This window comes from Hyperolius riggenbachi, chromosome 7 (genome assembly GCF_040937935.1).
Source record: "Hyperolius riggenbachi isolate aHypRig1 chromosome 7, aHypRig1.pri, whole genome shotgun sequence".
Classification (NCBI taxonomy): domain Eukaryota; kingdom Metazoa; phylum Chordata; class Amphibia; order Anura; family Hyperoliidae; genus Hyperolius; species Hyperolius riggenbachi.
Genome location: NC_090652.1, coordinates 216,348,931 through 216,369,974, shown reverse-complemented (window position 1 = coordinate 216,369,974; position 21,044 = coordinate 216,348,931). Strand labels below are relative to the sequence as shown.

General features: G+C 43.5%; 2 protein-coding genes across 3 annotated transcripts in view; one reads left to right on the top strand and one right to left on the bottom strand.

Annotated features, from left to right (window-relative positions):
- Positions 1-20,681, bottom strand: part of ITGB2 (integrin subunit beta 2) — a 242,965-nt gene extending 222,284 nt beyond the window's left edge. Inside the window, exon 1 of the mRNA XM_068245216.1 lies at positions 20,610-20,681. The gene's annotated coding sequence lies outside the window, so the exon portion shown is untranslated. The remainder of the gene's footprint in view (positions 1-20,609) is intronic.
- SLX9 (SLX9 ribosome biogenesis factor) overlaps positions 1-21,044 on the top strand; it is a 221,824-nt gene that overhangs the window by 48,957 nt on the left and 151,823 nt on the right. The window lies entirely within an intron of this gene.

Genomic DNA, 21,044 nt, shown 5'->3' with positions numbered 1-21,044 from the left:
GTACCTATTACAAGTACTCTTACCAAGGACTAGTTTTAGTCTATAACTAAAGGGAATAAATATAGTAGTCTACATATCCTTCTCACTTCAGTTGTCTTTTAAAATTCCTAAGCGTTTGCAGTTTAGAGACAAATTTCATGTTACATACTTTCAATCAACAAGATTGTAATATGTAAATTAGAGCAGTCGAGGAGTTTGAGTCGGAGTCTGTGGAATCCTAAACTGAGGAGTCTGAGTCGGTGGATTTTTGTACCGACTCCACAGCCCTGCTATAATCCATGGCTGGTAAGAGGAGACTTGTAGGATGGGTCACATGACCATGAACGTTATGGACTTTTTTTAGGGGGTGGGGAAGGGATAACTATATCAGATTAGATTAAGCTACAGACAACAGCCTCATTTCAGCCCCCTACATGAACTTAAAGTTCAGTTGGCTCCCATGCTGTGAAGGGAACAGGACTCGGATTGTGTGCTAAAGCAAGCTTTTTGCAGTTACTACCCTGTGAGTGGCATCTGTGTATCTACTGATGTGAATCCATATCCCCCAACGCAGTCATTCCTGCCTCCGGATATATTGGAGGTTGCTAGGGTGAGTGCAGGCATGTGGGGGGAGCGTCCCTGCATCGGTGGAGTGTCTTTTGGTGACGGTGTGTGACACAGGGGAGAGGGGTTGGAAATAGTTTTCGGCAGTTACATACTATGTGATGATGTTTATCTTCTTTTGCATATGACGTGAGAGTCTGGTTCAAAGGAGTGGCAGACAGCAAGTGTCAACCAATTACAGTGTGAACCCAACCTTGATGATCCCTGGACTTGCTTGGGCTACAGACTGTGAGATAGTGTATGTCCTTTTTATCTTAAGACTGTGTGCGCAATCGTAGCTACTGATTTAATACCGTATTTTTCGGAATATAAGACCCAAAGAGGGGGGGGGAGGGAGTCAGTGTGTCTTATATTCCGAAGAATAAAAAAAAAAAGCAAAGAAATGATGGTAGGGGTGGTGGGCTCTGCAGCAGTGTCAGGCAGCTTGTCAGCTTGCTGGGCTCGGTAAGGTGTGTGATACCTGGCGATGATCTGTGCGGGGCTCTGAGCGGCAGGGCGGTGCAGTCTGGGTGGTCTCCTTGCAGGGCTTCGGGATCAGTTCCATGTCGGGGATCAGTGCTGGGCTCTGAATGGCACTGCTGCGCTGTCTAGTTGGTCCCTCTGCATGAGTCAGTGCTCTCCATGTGGATCGGTGCAGGGGTCTGAGCGGCTGATGTATGGTTCCGGGATCGGCGCTTAGCTCTGCATGTCAGATCGCTGTGCTATCCGGGTGGTCTCCCTGCAAGGATCGGATGATGCTGGGCTCTGAGCAGTGCTGCTGTCTTGCAGGCTCGGCGATGCTGGCGGGGATCCGCACTGGGCTCCAGTGGGACGGCTCTGTGTGTGGTCTTGCGGTGCGGAGTCGGCTCCAGAAAAAGATTGGCTCCTGGCAGGGAATTGGTGCCCGGTTCCTGTCTAAAACAGCCCGGGTCTCCATGCACGGCTCCACACTCCTCCACCTATTGGATGCTGAAGAGGCTGAAGCTCTGCCTCCTCCAATCACTTTACAGGCTCCTGCTGATTATTCTGCCAGCTTTACTATGTCATACTGAGAATCACACTTGCACCGGCAGCACGAGTGAGGAGAGACAGGTACAGAACTACTGTACCACACTACATGATGGATATTGAGGGGCATAATAATTATACAGTATGCAGGGGCATACTGAGCCTCAAAGTGTATACACTACATTACCGATTGTAGCATAATTGAATGTGAATTCAGGGGGGGGAGGGGGAGGAAGGTTCTGGACACTATACTAAATCAATCAATGTGTGTATTCAGAACGGGGGAGTTCTAGACACTAAGTACGGTACTGTACCATAGTCAAAGGGAGGAGGAAGGTTCTGGACACCAGGGCTGTGGAGTCGGTACAAAGATCTTCCGACTCCTCAGTTTCTGAAACCACGACTCCAACTCCGGGTACCCAAAATTGCTCAGACTCCGACTCCTCGACTCTGACTCCTTAGTCTAATACTTAACAGGGCTGTGGATTTTGTACAAAAATCATGCGACTTCGACTCCCGACTCCGACGTTTCTGAAAACACGACTCCGACTCTAACTCCGGGTGCCCAAAATTGCTCCGACTCCAACTCCGACTCCACAGCCCTGCTGGACACTATACCCTAAGTATGGTGCTGTATCCAGTATGCATTTTCTTTTTTTAAATTTCCTTGCTCAAAAACTAGGTGCGTCTTATACTCCGGTGCGTCTTATATTCCGAAAAATACGGTGTATATCGCTTTACACAAGCAGTTTTTGAAAATGCAAACCACATGTGCAATTTGTATTAATTTTAGGTGGACACCCTAAGCGCATACTGTATCTTCTTTTATTCTGAACTTAAGGTGAACCCGAGCCGAAGCTCGGGTTCAAAATCAGATACTTACCCTGAAAGAAGGAAGCCTCAGGATCCTGTTGAGGCTTCCCTCGGTGGTCATAAGCCCCCATGCTCAGCATGGCCCCCCTCCATATTGGGGCCCTGCAGCTCCTCTTCCTCTATCATGGTCGCGCAGTAGCCACGCAAGCCTGCCCATGCCATGCCAAGCTAAGTTACTGCACACATTGACTATAAGAAAGGCAACCACGGTCTATCACCATCTAGGACCATCCCCACTGCTGGCCACAGAGGAGGAACAGGTTGCCATCCAAGGTCATTTGTTTGGGTTTCTATCCAAGATATGCTCGTTTGTCATCATTTTATAGAACGTTTTTTTTAATCCTTGCGTGATTTTTATTAAAAGATTTAATACACTACGGAGTGCTCCTGCTTCTACTTTTTTCTTGTTGGTACAGTCACATCCTTCAGCCGGGGTAGAGGAGCAGCTAGTTGTTGTATTGAAGATTTGCCAGAGCTGTGCAAGATTAGTGCAAGATTGCATATTGCATTTTCTCTTCTATGGGTGAATGAACCAAATTCCCTTTTTAAAGTGAACCAGAGACGAAACACCCTCATGTATTTTACCATATATATCAGTGGGAACATTAGAGAAAACACCTACCCTGCTCTCTGTTTCATTCTTTACTGCTTATTCTGCTTCTAATCAGCCCTGATAAAATCCCCGACTGAGCATTCAGTCTGGCTTTGCTCAGGAATTGTTATAGCTGAGTCTGTCTTCTCTGATGTCTTTTCAAGCCCAAGCCTACCCCCTTCTGGCTCTGCTATAATGACTCAGCTATCATGATTCCGGAGCAAAGCCAGGCTGAATGCTCAGTGGGGGATTTTATCAGGGCTAATTAGAAGCAGGCTGAGCAGTGAATAATGAAACAGAGAGTAGGGTAGGTGTTTTCTCTAATGTCCCCACTGATATATATTGCAAAATACATGAGGTTGCTTCGTCTCTGGTTCACTTTAAGGTCAACCTGAACCCCCCCTTAGATAGTTTAGTGTTTGAAGTTGGTTGAGGGAGGCTTAGTGTGGGTAAAGGGATAGGTAAAGTGATAGTAGAATATCTGTAATTTTACTGATATTGTATCAGTATTGGGTAGCACCGATAATAATGCCAATATACCTCTTTGACTTCACCAGGCGCCCAAATTACCAGACAGACTTTTTCAACGTACGTGTTTTAGATGACCCTAGTGACACACATGCTTTAGTACAAGGATCTACAAATAAGTGTTCGCTAAAATGTGACAACGTAAAATGTCTATTAGTGTAAATTAAATTCTTAATTAAGACTTGCATGTGTATAATTCTAAAGACTTGATAATTTTTTCTCCTTTCAAAATTCTATCTAACTGCTGCCGGGTAATCCGTCCTTGATTTCAAGAGAGTGAAAAGAAAGGCCTTGTTTGTAGGAAGGCACCCACTGATTCCTGTTGTTGTTCCACAGAGAGGCGCAATGTGTCATTTTAAGCTGTATTGTGGAAGTTCCTCTTTCAGAGCAGTTTCCTGCTAAGTGTGTGATGTCATTGCGTTAGCACATCAGTCATCTCTCCCCAGCTCCCAGGGGTTTAATCTGACAGAATGTGTGGGATGAGGATTTGACGAGATGTTTGGGTTTTCAAAGGGTGAGGGTTGATTCAGAAGGTACGCTGTGCACTGGTTGGGGTGTAGAAGAATGACTCACTTCTCTCTAGGGGTCCTTACTGCTCTGTTGCCATGGCAACACTTAAATATTACCATTCAAAGGCAAACTTCCATGAATTGGCTGCATAGCATTATCACTGCCTCTGCCGTACTCTCTTTTCTTTTCTTTTTGTTGTGAGTTAATTTGGCATCGACTGTCCAGAGAGTCTGTAATTCATTAGAAGAAAATGGCAATCAATTACTGTCATCAGCTGATCAGTGTGAGATCCAGGAAGGCCCGAAGTCTGGCTTGTGTTTCACATACACTTGACAAGATTACAGCATGGGCTAATTCTAATCATTTCCACACACAGCACAGACTCTTACTTAATAAAAATAATAACATGCAGACCTTGCTCAAAAATTCAGCATGGGCTGGAAATAAAACTGGCAAGCTTGAAAGATTCTGCAGTAGCTTCGGCGTTTTAGATTGTGATGTTCAGCAGTCGTTTCTACTTGTAAAACAAAAAGTTCAGTGTTGAAATCCCATATGTGTTATATAAACAAGTCCATTTATATGGTGTTCTTCATTTGCATATAGTATTATAGATCAACCAGTAATTGTTCAAACAAACCTGAACCGAAAATAATTTTAGGAGAGAATTGATTGTATGTGTAGCAGTAATAGTATTGTACTGTATATGTATCAGGAAAGAGAGGCCCCCAGAGTTGCGTTTCAGAGACACAAAGTTGAATTCATGTACAAAAATCTTAAATGCTGTTTTGTTATTACATATTTTTGTTGCTAAATGTTACAGTATTGTTTAAACTGTTGTACCTGAGTTTAAAGCAATTTGAAAATAACCAAAAAACATCGTTTATACTATATGTCCAAATGTAGATTTGTCCAAAAGTAATAATAATCATGCTTATATTCGTATAGAGCTTTTCTCTGTCAGACTCAAAGAGCTTGAGAGCTATAGCCACTAGCATTTAAAGCGGATCCGAGATGAAAAACTAACTATAACAAGTAACTTGTCTATATATCTTATCTAAAGTTTAGATGGTTTACACAGCAAAGCTAGCTGCAAACAATTTTAATATAATATGATTATTTATTCCTGTGATACAATGACAGCAGCCATGTTGTTTGTAAACATTACTTAGAGGCAGGCTTATCTGTATCTTGAACCATCAGCCTCATCCCCTCTCCTCCCCTCTGCCTCTGAAATCAATGGCTAATAACACCTCCTGCCCAGACTGAGCTCCCATGAGCCCTTGCTACTGCCAAGGCTCTCTGAACCTGTGGGCATGGCTTATTTAGTTTATAGGGAATTAGAGTATTAAAACAAAAACAAAAAAGTATTTGGCTTAAAGGGAACCAGAGATGAACGTTTCACACAAAATAAACATATCAGTTGATAGCTTGTAAAGAATAAATGCTCTACCTGATAATTTTGCCGCTCTGGTGTGCCTTTTTTAGTGTTTTTTTTTATCCATTATTGCTCCAGGAAAAATCAAATATGGCCGCCGGCTCATATCCCTTCTCCTTCCGGGTTATATGAGTTGTTCTGGAAGTGCTGTCTAGGCTATATGAGACTATGCTGCTATCTAGGCTAAATGCAGCCTTTCATCTATGTGCTTTCATTTTGGTATGATCTGCCTATAGGAAGTGTCACTGATAATAACTGCAGTTTCATTCCTATGAGAATCTAGTGCACACAGAGCACACAGGGATCATATTACAGCCACAGAGCTTCTCTCTCAGGAGCAGCAGCCCCTCCTAGACATAACAGGTCTCAGTATGCAAAGCAGAAGATCTAAGCCAGGAGGGGGAAGGCTTGGGCTTGAAAGGACTCCACAGAAGAGTGACTCAGCTATAATGATTCCAGGTCAAACCTCGACTGATTAGTCGGTGGATTCTTATCACAGTTGCTAATAGACTAATTAAGCAGATAACAATGAAACTAAAAGCAGGGTAGGTGTTTACTGTCATGTTCCCACTGATAAATGTAATAAAATACATGAGGGTGCTTCATCTCTGGTTCTCTTTAAAGAAAACCTGTACTGAAAATTAAAAGTCAAAATAAACATACACAAGTCATACTTTCCTCCTGTGTAGTCTACTCCTCAATCTATTTTTCCTCTCCTGCGTCCTGTTTGTCCACTGTGATCAATGGAATTCTCCGTCCTTCATTTTGAAAATGGCCATTACACCATAACAGCTTTCTGGTCAGCACACAGTTAAACTGTAACATTGCCCACTTGAGCCATAGGGAAACATGGACACATCAGTTCTCCTCTAAGCTGTAACTGACAGCAACTGATATATAACTGACAGCAACTGATATATTTCAGTTCTGACAAAATGTTGTCAGAACTAGAAGGGATCACTGTAAGAAGAAAATGGTGAGCTTCTGAGAGGAACTGATGGCAAGGTAACTATGTAATGTTCATTTGAAGTTACCTCATGTGTTTATTTTAAATAATTTTACTCAGTACAGGTTCTCTTTAAGGAATGCCCTATAAACAATAGGAAAGGGACACAATTATGCAATGTGTAAAAGTTCACCTCAAATCCACTTTAATAGGCCACCCTGCAGTTTTAGGGAGTCTTGCCCAAGGACTACTAGGAACAGCCAAGATTAGAACCCTGGTCTTCTATAACAAAGGAGGTGCCCTTAAAGCGGAATATAACCCTGCATTGCAACTTTGCTCTAAAACATTATTTACAGCATATTCTATGCAACCAGGTTTTTTTTTTACTAGACCAGCATTGGAAGGGTTACACAAAGAGCATTAAAGTTCCGTGGATAGAAATGCAGACGCATCCAAAGTTTAGATAGATACATTTAAGTAAACACAATGTAACAAGTGTGGAATGTGACACACACTCTCTGACTGTGAAGGAGCTGGAGGACAGCCAGAGAGTGTGTAACATTCACCACTTGTTACATTGTGTTTACTTAAATGTATCTATCTAAACTTCGGATGCATCTACATTTATATCCACGGAACTTTAAAGCTCTGTGTGTAACCCTTCCAATGCTGGTCTAGTAAAAAAAAAACACTGGTTGTATATAATATGCTGTAAATAATGTTTTAGAGCAAAGTTGAAATGCAGGGTTATATTCCGCTGTAACAAGTACTCTATCCAGCCATAGTAAATCATTTATCCACGTTTCCCTAGGAATCAACTTACAAACAAATTCAACTTACAAACCATTTCCCGGAACGGAACCAGTTTGTAAGTAGGGAACCGCAGTGGCATAGTTAAGGAACTGTGGGCTCTAGTGCAAGTTTTACATTGACACCCCCCCCCCCCCCCAAGCACTCTACACATAACAATTGGTACGGTGCACCAAAACCTGGGGATGGGGACAGTTTGTTAATAATTACTACTATTTAAGGCATGATTATTACCAGCACAGGACCAGGGGAGGACTGAGGCCTTTTGGCCTGGAGGGAAAACACAAACTAGAGGCCCGTTTTCATGGCAGCCCCAGCCCAAATTATGTCACACATGCGTCCCACGTGCTATATGCCGACGGTCACGTGGGGCGCCAATGCAGAAATACAGCAAGGACACTTGAGGGACAGCGTGTCAGGTAAAGTATAATGCACAGGCATGGGGGGGGGGTACATAATATATTTTAAGGGACAATGGCCTGGGTTTCCATCACATTCATCGTTCGTGATTGCTGCACTTGATCGACCACATCGACCTGAGATTTCCCAGCATCTCAGATCAATACATTCAACAAATTTCCACCCAAAATCAGTCAAATCGTTGATTGGGCATGCTTGTGGCAGCACAGGTGTTCATCTGATTCAATAATAATTATCGAAAAGATTGGTGGATCGGGCAGCCCTAAATCATTAAATGAGAGGCAGCCTGGGGGGAAATCCCCCCCTTTCCCCCCTGGCCAGTCCTCCCCTGCACAGGACCAATAGAAAGCTGAAACTGCAGTCGAGGGAGGGGCTTCTAAGTAGACTATTAGTACTATATGTACCTATGTTTTCTCATTATGTCACATGTCAACTCAGGTACGCTATAACTTTGGTAGAGCAGAATTAGTGAGTGTGCACATTTTTCGGGGTCAAAGGAGATTCAGGCTGGGGCCACACTCAGTTTTCTGTGTGCAATTTTTGCGCGTTTTCTTCACAGAAGCTAATGTAATTAATAGAGAAAATGCACACAATGTGCAGAATTATGTCATTTTTTTCTGTGCATGAAAAACAGTTGATTGTGAACTAGCCCATTGCCCAACGTGAGTTAAAATGTGTTTTTATGTGCAGAAAATGCGTGTGAGAATAGACAAATGTGACTCCTTCCTAACTTGTTCGAGTTTTGTGGACAAAGTGTGAAGCTCTTTGGGAGACCATTCATCCTGAGCAGCAGAATGCTTTTCTCTCTCATTGACAACTCCTCATGAACCATACAAAATGCATGCTTTCAGTACTAACCTACCGGTGGAGCTGGAAATAGGGAATTTTACACAGGTGACATTACTTTTTGACAGAAGCAGGTAGGATAACTACATGGGCGATAAGAAGCTTGGAGACAGGTTTTAATTATATTTTATTCCAGGCTGTAAATCCACATTATAATGCAATTTCCTTTGGTGGTGAAAATTCACCAGGTACTTTCCCCTTATACTGTATTGATAAAAGGCATTATGCTTTACCAGTCCTGCCATCCTCCAGTGATGTACGCTTAACAGAAGCAGCCACTGGCCTCAACTTGTGGATGTTTGATGACATCATGGCCATGTTTCCTGTAGCACTCTGCTTTTAAAAAGGCCATATAAAAATGTCTGCATGCCTGCTGTGATCACTGATGCTAGCCAGAGGAACTTGTTAAATTAGGATTTGTTAAATGTCGCGATGATTGGCTACAGCATGGATTTGGATGCAGAAGGCGACTATAAAAATATCAGCTTAAAGTGAACCTCCGGACTAAAAATCGACTCAGCAGCACTGAAAAGGCCTGGTGTTTCTTTAACAGTTTCACAGCATCAGAACTTTGTTTCTCTAAGGCCTCTTGCACACTGCAAGCGATTCCGATTCAGATTCCGCTTTTTAATCTGTTTTTACATCCGATTCAGATTCCGATTTGCAGTGTGCAGGGAGCAAACTGCAAATCGGAATCAGAATCGGATGTAAAAACAGATTAAAAAGCGGAATCGGAATCTGAATCGCTTGCAGTGTGCAAGAGGCCTCATACAAGCCTCATTTTTAGCTGCACAGAAGAAAACTGCCCGGGCAGTTATCCCCTTATGCTGTGCAAAGCATGATGGGATTTCTGATGTTGTTGTTCTCGTTCTGCTGTTTTGGTGCGATTTTTAAATTTGACATTAGAAGTCTAGTGTGTGCAGCTGGGAGTGGTTGTCAGGACACAGGACAGTTGAAACTGTGTCTCATGCTCCCTGTCACCTCCTTTCAACCAAAAAGATGGCTGCCCCATGACAAAGATGGCAGCCGCCATGAATCACAAACATTTGCCTGTTCTTTTAAAACAGGGTGGGTAAAAGATTATAATACCTATCTATTCTAATTAACATAACTAATGTAACTTAATAACAGTATGTTTGTTTAGGATGAAGTTCCCCTTTAAAATAGCTGCTATAAAAATATCCCTGGCAAATAGCCGCTATAAAAATAGCAGCCACAAATCGCTAAAAAAAATAAAAAAAATTGCAGCTATAAATAGTGGATCCAAAAAATAAAATATCTGATATCAGATATAAAATAACTCAAGGCTTTTCAATTGCTCGCCTTGCTTGGCTTTTAGAGGCTTAGCCCCTCTCTGTACTATGTAAGCTGAGCTTATACTGATAGCAAACTAACTGCAGCATGTGATAAATTAAAGAAATTGCTTCTTATGGCCCATACTCACGGGCTACAATTGTCGCCGCAACCACGTGGCACATGCGTGTTGCGGCGACAGGTCGCCCGTGAGTGTGAGGCGCAACATGGGCGCGCACCCCGAACCATCGCCCGTCGCTGCTGTCGCCAGGCGATTGGCACGGTCAATCGCCTGGCGACAGTTGCCGCCGCAACTATCGCTAGTCCGCGTGGGTATGCGGACTAGCGACAGCGACCTACACTTCAGTGCACTGTGTTTCCGGCGGGGGGGAGGGACGTCGGCGACAGCTTCCGTCGCATGCCTAATCCCTCTTCCGCAGTGTGTATGCCGAGGGAACTGGCGCCGAATTGCTGCACACACGCTCCCGTGTGCTAGCTACCAGCTACATTTGTAGCTGGTGTGTATGGGCCATAAGGGCCCGTTTCCTTTGTGAGATGCAAGGCTAGCACAGCTGCAAAGCAAGACACATTTGAATCTCACTAGTTGATCCATGCACAGCTGTAGGGGATTCACATGCGTTCTCCATTTTTATTTTATTTTTTCGCATGCTGTCCAAACATTTGTTTTTTTGTTTTGTTTTGTTTTTTACTGCATGTGATTTAGACAGCAGACTTCAATAGGCTGCTTTTCCCCAGCCAAATTTGCATACAGGGAACTGCAATGAATTGCCCCTAGTGGAAACAAGCCATAAAGCTGTGAGTCTGTACCATTACTCAGCTGATGTTATTAGTACACACTATGGGCTGGTGCACACCAAAACCCGCTAGCAGATCCGCAAAATGCTAGCAGATTTTTAAACGCTTTTTTTTATTTTTATGAGGCGTTTTGCTAGCGTTTTGCGGATTGCTGCTGCGGTTTTCAGTATAGTAGATTTCATATATTGTTACAGTAAAGCTGTTACTGAACAGCTTCTGTAACAAAAACGCCTGCAAAACCGCTCTGAACAGGCGTTTTTCAGAGCGGTTTGCGTTTTTCCTATACTTAACATTGAGGCAGAAACGCATCCGAAATCCAAAAAATGCCTCACCCAGGCATTTTTCGTTTCTGCAAAACGCCTGCCGCTCTGGTGTGCACCACCCCATTGAGATACATTGACCAAGCAGATCCGCAGCCGCAAGCGGATCTGAAAACGCCCAAAAAGCCGCTCGGTGTGCACCAGCCCTATGAGAACATGGGATATTGAGAATCCTAGCATTTGGTTTTTCCCTAAAAGTATGAGGGTTATCCTAAAAGTAGCAGCCATTTTCACTTCATCAATTAAGGAACATTTTATTTTAAATACGTTTTATCTTCTGATCATCTCTCCATGTAACTGCCTCCTTTATTTAAACCTGAGATCAACAGGGGGAAAAAAAATGATACATACCTGGAAATTCCTCTAGCCCCCTTCAGGCTCATTGGTCCCTCGACGCCCTCCTAGGCTGCCTAAATCCAGCGCTAATTCTTTTACTTTAAAAAAAAAAGTTAATTCCAGTAATTCAGCAATTCGGGGCAAATTGAACATGCTCTGCTCTGCCACACGCCCCATCGTTCTTCAAGCCTGCGCAGTACTACTGTGCAGATACAGAACAGTCCCAGAAACGAGGGAGCGTGTGCGGCCACACTGCACCTGTGCTGACTGGCTGAATTGATGGGCTGCCTAGCGGAGGATCCAGGCAGCCTGGGGAGACAGTGAGGGATGGATGAGCCTGAAGGGGGCCGGGAGAAGCCCCAGGGGTGTATAATTTTTGTTTTTCTTTTTCTATGTTGATCTCCAGTACCCTTTAACCACGTAACCCCCACCGGTGCAGATTTCTGCACCTGACGCCGCTCCCGCCACTGTCCGCGCGCCTCCGCGCTCATGCACACCGCCGCCCGCTCGCCCGGAGATCAATGAACGGGAAAAAACTTTCCCGTTTGTTCGTCCAAGCCCCCGTAATGATCAGCTGCTTCTACGAGAAGCTGCGCGATCATTGTGAGAGAAAAAAAAAAAGTTTCCCAGCCTCATAACACTTCCTGCAAGCGTATTTCTAGACGCTTGCAGGATGCATAAACAAAAAGTTACTGTGGCCATTATGTGGCCAAATAGTAAAACTACACCTTAAAGCATTTTTCATATACAAATACATTAGTTATACACTAAAAATTAACTCATTACCTCCCACACTCCCCAATTTATTTATTTTTTTGTAATAAAAATAAAAAAAAATACATAAATAGTTACCTTAGGGACTGAACCTTTTAAATATTTGTCAAGAGGGTATAACACTTTTACTTTATAAACTATGGGCTTAGGGATGGACGCAAAACTGAAAAAAAAATGCACCTTTATTTCCAAATAAAATATTGGCGCCAAACATTGTGATAGGGACATAATTGAAACGGTTTTATAACCGGGACAAATGGGCAAATAAAATTCATGGGTTTTAATTACAGTAGCATGCATTATTTAAAAACTATAAAGGCCGAAAACTGAAAAATAATAAAAATTTTCCAATATGTTTTCCTATTTTCCCATTAAAACACATTTAGAATAAAATAATTCTTGGCATAATGTCCCACCTAAAGAAAGCCTAATTGGTGGCGAAAAAAACAAGATATAGTTCATTTCATTGTGATAAGTAATGATAAAGTTATAGACGAATGAATGGAAGGAGCGCTGAAAGGTGAAAATTGCTCTGGTGCTCAAGGGGTAAAACCCCTCAGTTGTGAAGTGGTAAGAGAAATCTTAGTGCAAGGATTAAGGATGAGGACAGTGAAAATAGGTGGAGCAGGTGAAATTTATCAAGTTATGGTCAGGAAGAGGGAACGGCGTGTGAGTTAGGGCACTGGACCACTGAGATAGACCATAGTAATAGGTAAGACAGAGCGGTTTTCAATGGACAGGAACTGAGGAAGCCATGTCGGAGAAATGATAGGGCCAGTATAATGATAGATGACTGCACTTTATCTCTGTTTTTTGATAAAAGTCCTGTGAAATGACATTTATATTTACATAGTACCATAATAATCACATAGAAATAATGCTTCCCATGAATCTTTGCACTGTACACATCCAAACTGAAACCATTGAGATTTTCTCCACAAAAGGTGCACGGGTTACTGCTGAAGTGTCAGCTGCCTTCTTAGCCACCAGATGGAGCTCTTTCACTCAGACTATTTATACATTACATAACGTATTTCAGTTTCTGATACTGTCTTAAACATGGACATGCTTGTATACTTTTTAGATTTGCCTTACAGACAACAGTGAGGTATATTCTGCTCTTTAGTTATAAACAGGGAGTCTCTGACTTACGAATATCTGCCGTATGAACGACCCATTGCAATGATGCCACACACTTGAGGACTCCCTGTCCTGGGCTTCACTGCCCCATTCCTTTAGCAAGGTATGCGCAACGGATAGGCACAAGGGGGACATTTGGAGGCACAGGGGAACAGAGGTAACAGAGGGGAACAGAGGTGTCACAGAGGGGAACACTGAAGGCACAGGGGAACAGAGGTGACACCGAGGAGAACACTGAAGGCACAGGGGAACAGAGGTGACATCGAGGGGATCACTGGAGGCACAGGGGAAGAGAGGTGACACCGAGGGGATCACTGGAGGCACAGGGGAAGAGAGGTGACACCGAGGGGATCACTGGAGGCACAGGGGACAGCGATGGCGCAGTTTTCTGACTTAAGAACAGATTCAGGTCCATGTTGACTAGGGACTTTGTGTGTATAGATAGATGAATAATATATAGCCTAGTGGAGCTAAACTCGGCATAGTACTCAAAATGACTGCTAAATGTAAGAAAAAAATTGAACTAAAAATATCTTTCTTTAAAAACAATGCAGTTTTGCTAAACTGTAGAAATCTTAAATATTCAGAACTATAAATGGTTGGTGCATGCTAAAATGTTTTATTTCTCATATTCCGATGTAAAATGTAACAATACTACCACAATTATTACGTGTGTGTAATGTGTGCAGTGTAGTAGTGTTTTGTTAATATCTTTTTATATTCATCGTTTTCTACATGATTGCTACAAGAGGGCAGGCATGCTTTCAGGTAGCCGCATACTGCTTTATAAAGAAATCAGAAATCCAAACACATTTATGATGCCACTAACATGATTAGCAAGGACTGCAGAACGGATTTTTCTCGCTCTGCTCTTTGGAAGTACACTGGAAGGGTACCCGCATCATAGCTTCAGTTTGTGGTGTGCAGAAGCAGTAATGACAGCAGGCCACAGAAGAGAGGAAGCACTGGGGCCCAGGAGACTTGCAAGAGCTAGCTCACTCTCTGGCGGAACTGAAAGACTGGACAGGAGAAATGTCATTTTGGACAGGTTTGATGACATGGTAGGAGTGAGGAGAGATGATGGAGTAATTTGTAAAACCAGCTTGAGCCTGTTACAGCTGTTATTTGTTTTTAAGCTCTTAAACTGACATGATTAATATATCTTATGTAGTTGACAATGAATGGGTTAAAGGAGACAAAACAGGAAAAAAAGGCACCAGAGGCACCCTGGTTAAAAGGGCTCCACCAGAAGTGGTTGCATTTAGCGGCATACCTATTTTATCGGGCATCTTTGGGCACCCACATTTCTGTGTAATCTGGCTATCTATACTGGGCATGGGGTCTACCTAATACTGAGGGCATATCTGGCTATCTATACTGGGTATGAGGGACATCTAATACCGAAGGCACATCTGGCTAGCTAATACTGAAGGAAGAGTTTGAAGTGGGTAGGAGGCGCCCGGTCTAGGTAGCATCACGGTATAAAATAGAACTATATCGAGATACCAAATGGTAGCTAATCCAATCACTATAAAGTATGGTATAATAACATTTTAAAGGCACTTGTATTGACCTGAGGAAGCGGCTGTGAGCTGAGAAACGCGTTGTCGAAGTGCACCGTTAATAAAAAACCGAATGCTTAATCGTAAACTTCTACTTGCTTTTATATTCTGCCAAACACCTATGAGGTAGGACAATTTTATTATACCATTCTTTATAGTGATTGGATTAGCTACCATTTGGTATCTCGATATAGTACTATTTTAGTACACTATAGAATTGAATTACACTCGGCACTCGCATAGTACTATTTTATACCGTGATGCTACCTAGACCGGGCGCCTCCTACTAGGCCTGAAAGATAAATCGAATTTAAATCGAAATCGTGATCACCAAGATCACAATTTCGGAATCGTCAAAGCAGCAATTATTGCGATCACGTCATTTTCACATGGGAGAAGTTTGAAGAAGTGTGCTTGGCAAAACTCCGAGTTCCTGTATGTCACATGACATACAGGAAGTATTCCGTGCATTAGAAGCTATGTCCATAACTGATGCAGCTTGGGGGACAGAGGAGGCACAGAGAGACACAGAGAGAAAGAGCGGACACAGAGACACAAAGGGGGCAAGAGAGAGACCCAGAGGAGGCATAAACAGGTAAAGGGGGCACAAAGAGAGACAGAGGAGGGAACAACTAGGCAAAGAGGGGGAACAAAGCTTGATTGGAAGGAAACCGTGCATCGAATCGAAATCGCAATTTCAGACATAAATCGCTCAATTAAATTTTTTCCTAAAATCGTTCAGGCCTACCTCCTACCCACTTCAAACATAGCTGTTTTCCCTCATATATACTTTATAGCGAGGGTGATCAAGTCGAGTTTCTCGATTAAAAAATCACTTTTATCAGGAGCAGCTACCATCTTGGAAGCAAAAGGCCGAGTGGGGACGGTACTTCTCCACCTGTGAATACAAGTGGTTGCCTTGCTGCAACCCACTTTTGTGAGTATATACTCTATTGCTTTTCTTCATACCCATACCAACTAACGATATTGCACCAGATTGGGCTCCCGGACCTGTTTGTGTTTTTTCCGTCGCTTTTTTACTGAGGAGAGATACCTAAAACCGAGGGCACATCAGGTTATCTATACTGGGAAAGAGGGCTAGCTAATACTGAGGGCACATCTAGCTACCTATGCTGGGGAAGGGGGGCCTACCTAACACTGGGTGGCACATCTGGCTACCTGTAGTGGGGGGCGGGCTGCATACTTCTTCTGGGGGCACGCCTGCTACAGTAGCTATGCTAGGATGGGCATAATTTGGGGGAGTAGGGTACACTTTAGAACCTTTGGTGCTGGAGAACTTTGTCCTGGCTCTACCAGGGAAGCATACAGGGATGCCACTAGACACCAGGGAAGTATTTTGGGGACCACTAGACCAGGGAGATCTGTCTAAGTGAGGGGGGCACAGGTCAAATAAGGAAATGTAATAGGGTAAAACATTATAATGGGGATACAGTGAAAACTATTACAATAAAATATACTGTTTAAATATGCCCACTTTTAAGACCACACCCTCTACATAACAAAATGTAAAAGCTTGGCAGGTGAGCTTTTTGTCCCTAGGCTTCTGCAAAGGACTAGAGGAAATGATCTTCGCATGGTGAAAACTAGTTTTGGCCAATTATTTAGGAAAGGGTTCTTTACAGTAAGTGATTAAAATGTGGAATGTATTGCCACAGGAAGTAGTCATGGCAAATTCTATATCTGCATTTTAGGGGGCTTAGATGTGTTGAAAGACATCCATGGTTCGAGTCGGGAAGGAATTTTTTTCCCTTGTGGGGCTTACAAGGCATGCCTTGTAAGGGTTTTTTTTGCCCTCCTCTGGATCAACAGGGATATGTGAGGGTGCAGGCTAGTGTTGTACTTTATTTTCAGGTTGAACTCGATGGACTTGTCTTTTTGCGACCCAAATAACTGTAACTACTGTATATACTTGCATATAAGCCAACCAGTGAATAAGCTGAGGTATCCAATTTTCCCTCAGAAACCAAGAAAAAGTGATTGAAGCTTATATAAGCCCGCTCCCCAGTATAGCCCCCTGTACAGTAACCAGATGTACTCCCAGTACAAGTCAGCCCCCGCCCCCTCCCCATAGCCAGATGTGTCCCAAGGATGATACAGCTGTGTCTCATGATGCCACTAGATGGCATAAATATGAGACAGCAGTTGCCACACAAAAAGAATCACTGACCATTGCTTGTATGCTCTGCTCCACAAGCCAGGGGACACAGGTAGTCTTAAGCAGTGCGCTCTGCATACCATGTTGCAGATGATGAGGGACACAGCAGGGAGCCAGCTGGCAAGAGCAGGATCACTAGGGCAAGATCCTTACACTTCTCTGCCAGTAACAAAACCTGCTTCATCATCCGTTCTGCTCCACTGACTCGCATATAAGCCGAGGGTGTAACTTTTCAGCAAATTTTTGGGTATAAGGTATGTAAAATTACTAATTAAACTTTCCCAGTATCACTTTCGCCTTAATTTTTACCATTCTAAATACTTTTATTATTTTCTTAGTTCAAAGTGAAAAGTGCACAATGTAGCAAAGACACGCCTTTCTTTCAGAATCAAATATTTTCCCGATAAGTTGTGACAGGAACATAATTTAAATTTGGTGTTAAAAGCCAAATAAAATTTGTGGAACCTGCATGGCACCTTGAAGCACCTGACTTGGGCACTGTTATAGACCGTAATGTTATTGCAGCTATAGTGGCGCAGGGGTGATTTCTCCTGAAGTCTCTGTAATTCAGGTGCTAGCAATAACTGGACCCCAAATGACGCCACCAGACAGGCTAAGTACTCAGTAGGGGAATATATTTTTTTATATTTGCCTAGTGCGAGAAGTCTCTCGGCACAATACCACCGAGATAACACATACGCTCAGTCGGGTCAGGCCGAAATGGAACACCGCTACCGCCACCCACCTGACTGCCCCCTTTCAAGTGAGATGGTTCCAACCTATGACACAAATGACAATTTTGGTTGCTTTCAGACAGAAATCAATCAAAATTATGATCAGGCAGCCACATAGCAGCATTCATCTCTGGCAAAATCTGCCAGGAAAATCGAGTAAGTTATGGGTATCTTTACTGATGCATTTTATTCATTGTATACTGATTACTTTGTACATACAAAAGCTACAACGTAGTATGACTGCATTGCATATGGGTCTGCTAATCCCCTTTCCCTTCAAGCATTTGTTTTTATGTCTCTGGCATCTTTCACAGAATAACCCTCTGTCTCTTGTCTATATCAGCAGACCTGTTCCAATGACACTGCAGAAATTACGGTCTTAAGAAAGATCTGCTATTCGTGTTTGCTCTTCTGCTTAGTGCAGAACATCTGTTTTATTGCACTGCAACCAATACAGAAAGCCAGAGCAGGCCTCTTGTTTTTATCTTCTCACTAATGGCATGAGAAGTATGTTCCCCTTAATAGAATGTAGAAAACTGTAAATATGCATCCACCTAGGGCAGTGCTGTCAACATCCAGCCCACCACTCCTCCTGCTTCCGCCTGCCACCACTAGCACTGACTGTGCTGTCAGTTCCATTTTTAAGGGCGGGCGGGGTAGGTGACCATAGTAGAAGGGGGGGTGGGCACAGTGACAGCGGAGTGCAGGCACATGCAGGGAGCTTTAACTCACCTTCAAGGACCCATACGCTGCCTTTATCTTCTTCTTTCTAGGAGTCAGTAACGTTGGCCCCTCTAATGACTGTTACCAATGCAGACAGATGCCTAGAAGGAAGAAGATCGAGGTAGCGTGTGAAGTTGATACTTCCGCTGGGAGCTGTGAAAATACCTCTCTGGCTGCCTATATGGGTGGAGAGGGGGCACCCTGGTTACCTATATGGGATGGGGCACGCTGCCAGATTTATGTGTATTTTGAGGAAAATGCTGTCAGATCATGTGTATTTTGAGGGAAATACTGCCCTGTGCATTTGGGGGGGGGGGGGGGGGGGGGCTGATGTTGCAAAGTTATCTTTATTTTTTGGGAGGGGAGACTAGCAAATCCATTTTTTAGCCTCTTGATTTGTGCAGACTAATGTACCAACGGGACACAAAAAGGAGAATTTTGTGTTTTCTTTTACACTGTTGCCATGGTTTCCACAACATTCCTTAAAAACAAAAAAGTTATGACGGCTGCAAACTGAAGTTGAAAGATGTATGACAACATTCTGTTAGAAAAGGGCTTGTGTAGGTTTGATGTATGTTACAGACTGTATTTTTGAACTATAAGACACTCCTGACCATAAGATGCACCTAAGTTTAGAGGCAGTGGCGTAGCTAAGAAGCTGTGGGCCCCAGTGCAAGTTTGGCATTGGGGCCCCCCAAGCATGCTATACATAACAATTAATACGGCGCACCAAAACCAATTAAGGACAACCACAGTGTCAGAGGTGACACAGAATTGGATGGGAAGCAGTGTGTTAAGGATCACTACTATTCAAAGCATCTATAGAAGTGATTATTACAAGCACAGGACCAATAAAGAGCTAATTCTGTGGATGAGACTGGGGCCCCTCTAGCCCAAGGGCCCTGATGCAGTTGTTACCTCTGCACCCCCTATTGCTCCGCCACGGTTTAGAGGACAAAACCAGAAATGGTGCATCCATCGTGCAGGTAAATGATGTGGCTGTTCTCCCCCCCCCCCCCCCCCCAATTAGTACAGACTAATTACGGTAACGGTGGCTGCGTGTCTCATCTGATCAGCGGTCTCCCTTCTCCCTCACTCTTCCCCAAGCCAGCTCCTGCTGATCGCGTCATTACATGTGACCGGTACTAGGGGAAAAGAGAGAGGGAGAAGAGTAGCCGCTGATTGCCCTGGGTGCCCTCAGATCAGGTGAGGCACACACCCGCTGCTAATTACTCTGCACGGGGGGTTCACTAGAGGAAGACACGTGGTCAGTACAGGGAATACGCAACATTGCGGTGATTCGTATTGGCGGGTATTGGAGACACCCTGTATTCAAAATACAAGAAACAGTGACTGTCTCACTTTTGGGGGAAAAAAGGTGTGTCTGATAGTCTGTATCCCAAGGGGGGTTATTTTTCCTTACTTCCTGGGCTTGGAAGCTGTATGGCTTAAAGAGAATCTATATTGTTAAAATCGCTCAAAAGTAAACATACCAGTGCGTTAGGGGACATCTACTATTACCCTCTGTCACAATTTCGCCGCTCCTCGCCGCATTAAGAGTGGTTAAAAACAGTTTTAAAAAGTTTGTTTGTAAACAAACAAAATGGCCACCAAAACAGGAAGTAGGTTGATGTACAGTATGTCCACACATAGAAAAATACATCCATACACAAGCAGGCTGTATACAGCATTCCTTTTGAATCTCAAGAGATCATTTGTGTGTTTCTTTCCCCCATGCACTGAAGTTTCAGGCTGCTCTTTTCTTCCTGCAAACAGCTTTGCCCTTGTTTGTAATTCCTCAGTATGTGAAAGCCCAGCCAGCTCAGAGGACAGATTTATCCAGCTTGTAAAAGATAAGAGAGGAGAGAGAAGCTGCTCTAATCTAAATAACACACAGGCAGTGTGCAGAGAGGGGCCTGGAAGGGTGAGTTCATAGCAGAACCACAACACTGAAGAACTTGGCAGCCTTCCAGACACAGGCCGACAAGTCTGACAGGGGAAAGATACATTGATTTATTACAGAGACAGTGATGGTATAAAGTGCTGCAGTTAGCCAGAACACAGTAGAATAGCTTTTGGAACTTGTAGGATGATAAAAAACAGGATGCAATTTTTGTTACGGAGTCTCTTTAAAGCCCAACTAAACCATAAAAATAAAGAAAGGCAACAGCCCTGCATATCTTACCTGCCAAAGCTGTCATGCATTGTAGTGTGGTGGGTGTGCAGCCTCATCCCCTCCTACATGCCCATCTGTCAGTTTGTAGCTCTGATAATGGCTCCTGTTGCACATTCAGCCGGTTACAGCTTTCCACAGATTATGTGCGCACAGACACAGCACCGCGTATTTATCTATGGAGACAACTGGCCATCCTGAAGCAGCAGAGGAACAAAGGTCAGATCTCCAATCTGACAGCTAGGTGCCTGGAAAATGAGGTCACACGCTTATAAAGTACCCCTGACCTGACAGCTAAATTGTGAAATAAAGCTCATGGTGAGCTAACTTACCTTACTCTTCGCCTTGCTCATTGTCATCTGGTATCCCTTCTTTCCCTGGGCCTGTTCGTCTTCGCTTTCGACTAGATCCTTCCGTCAAAGCCAGTTTAACTTGGGTGGCACCACG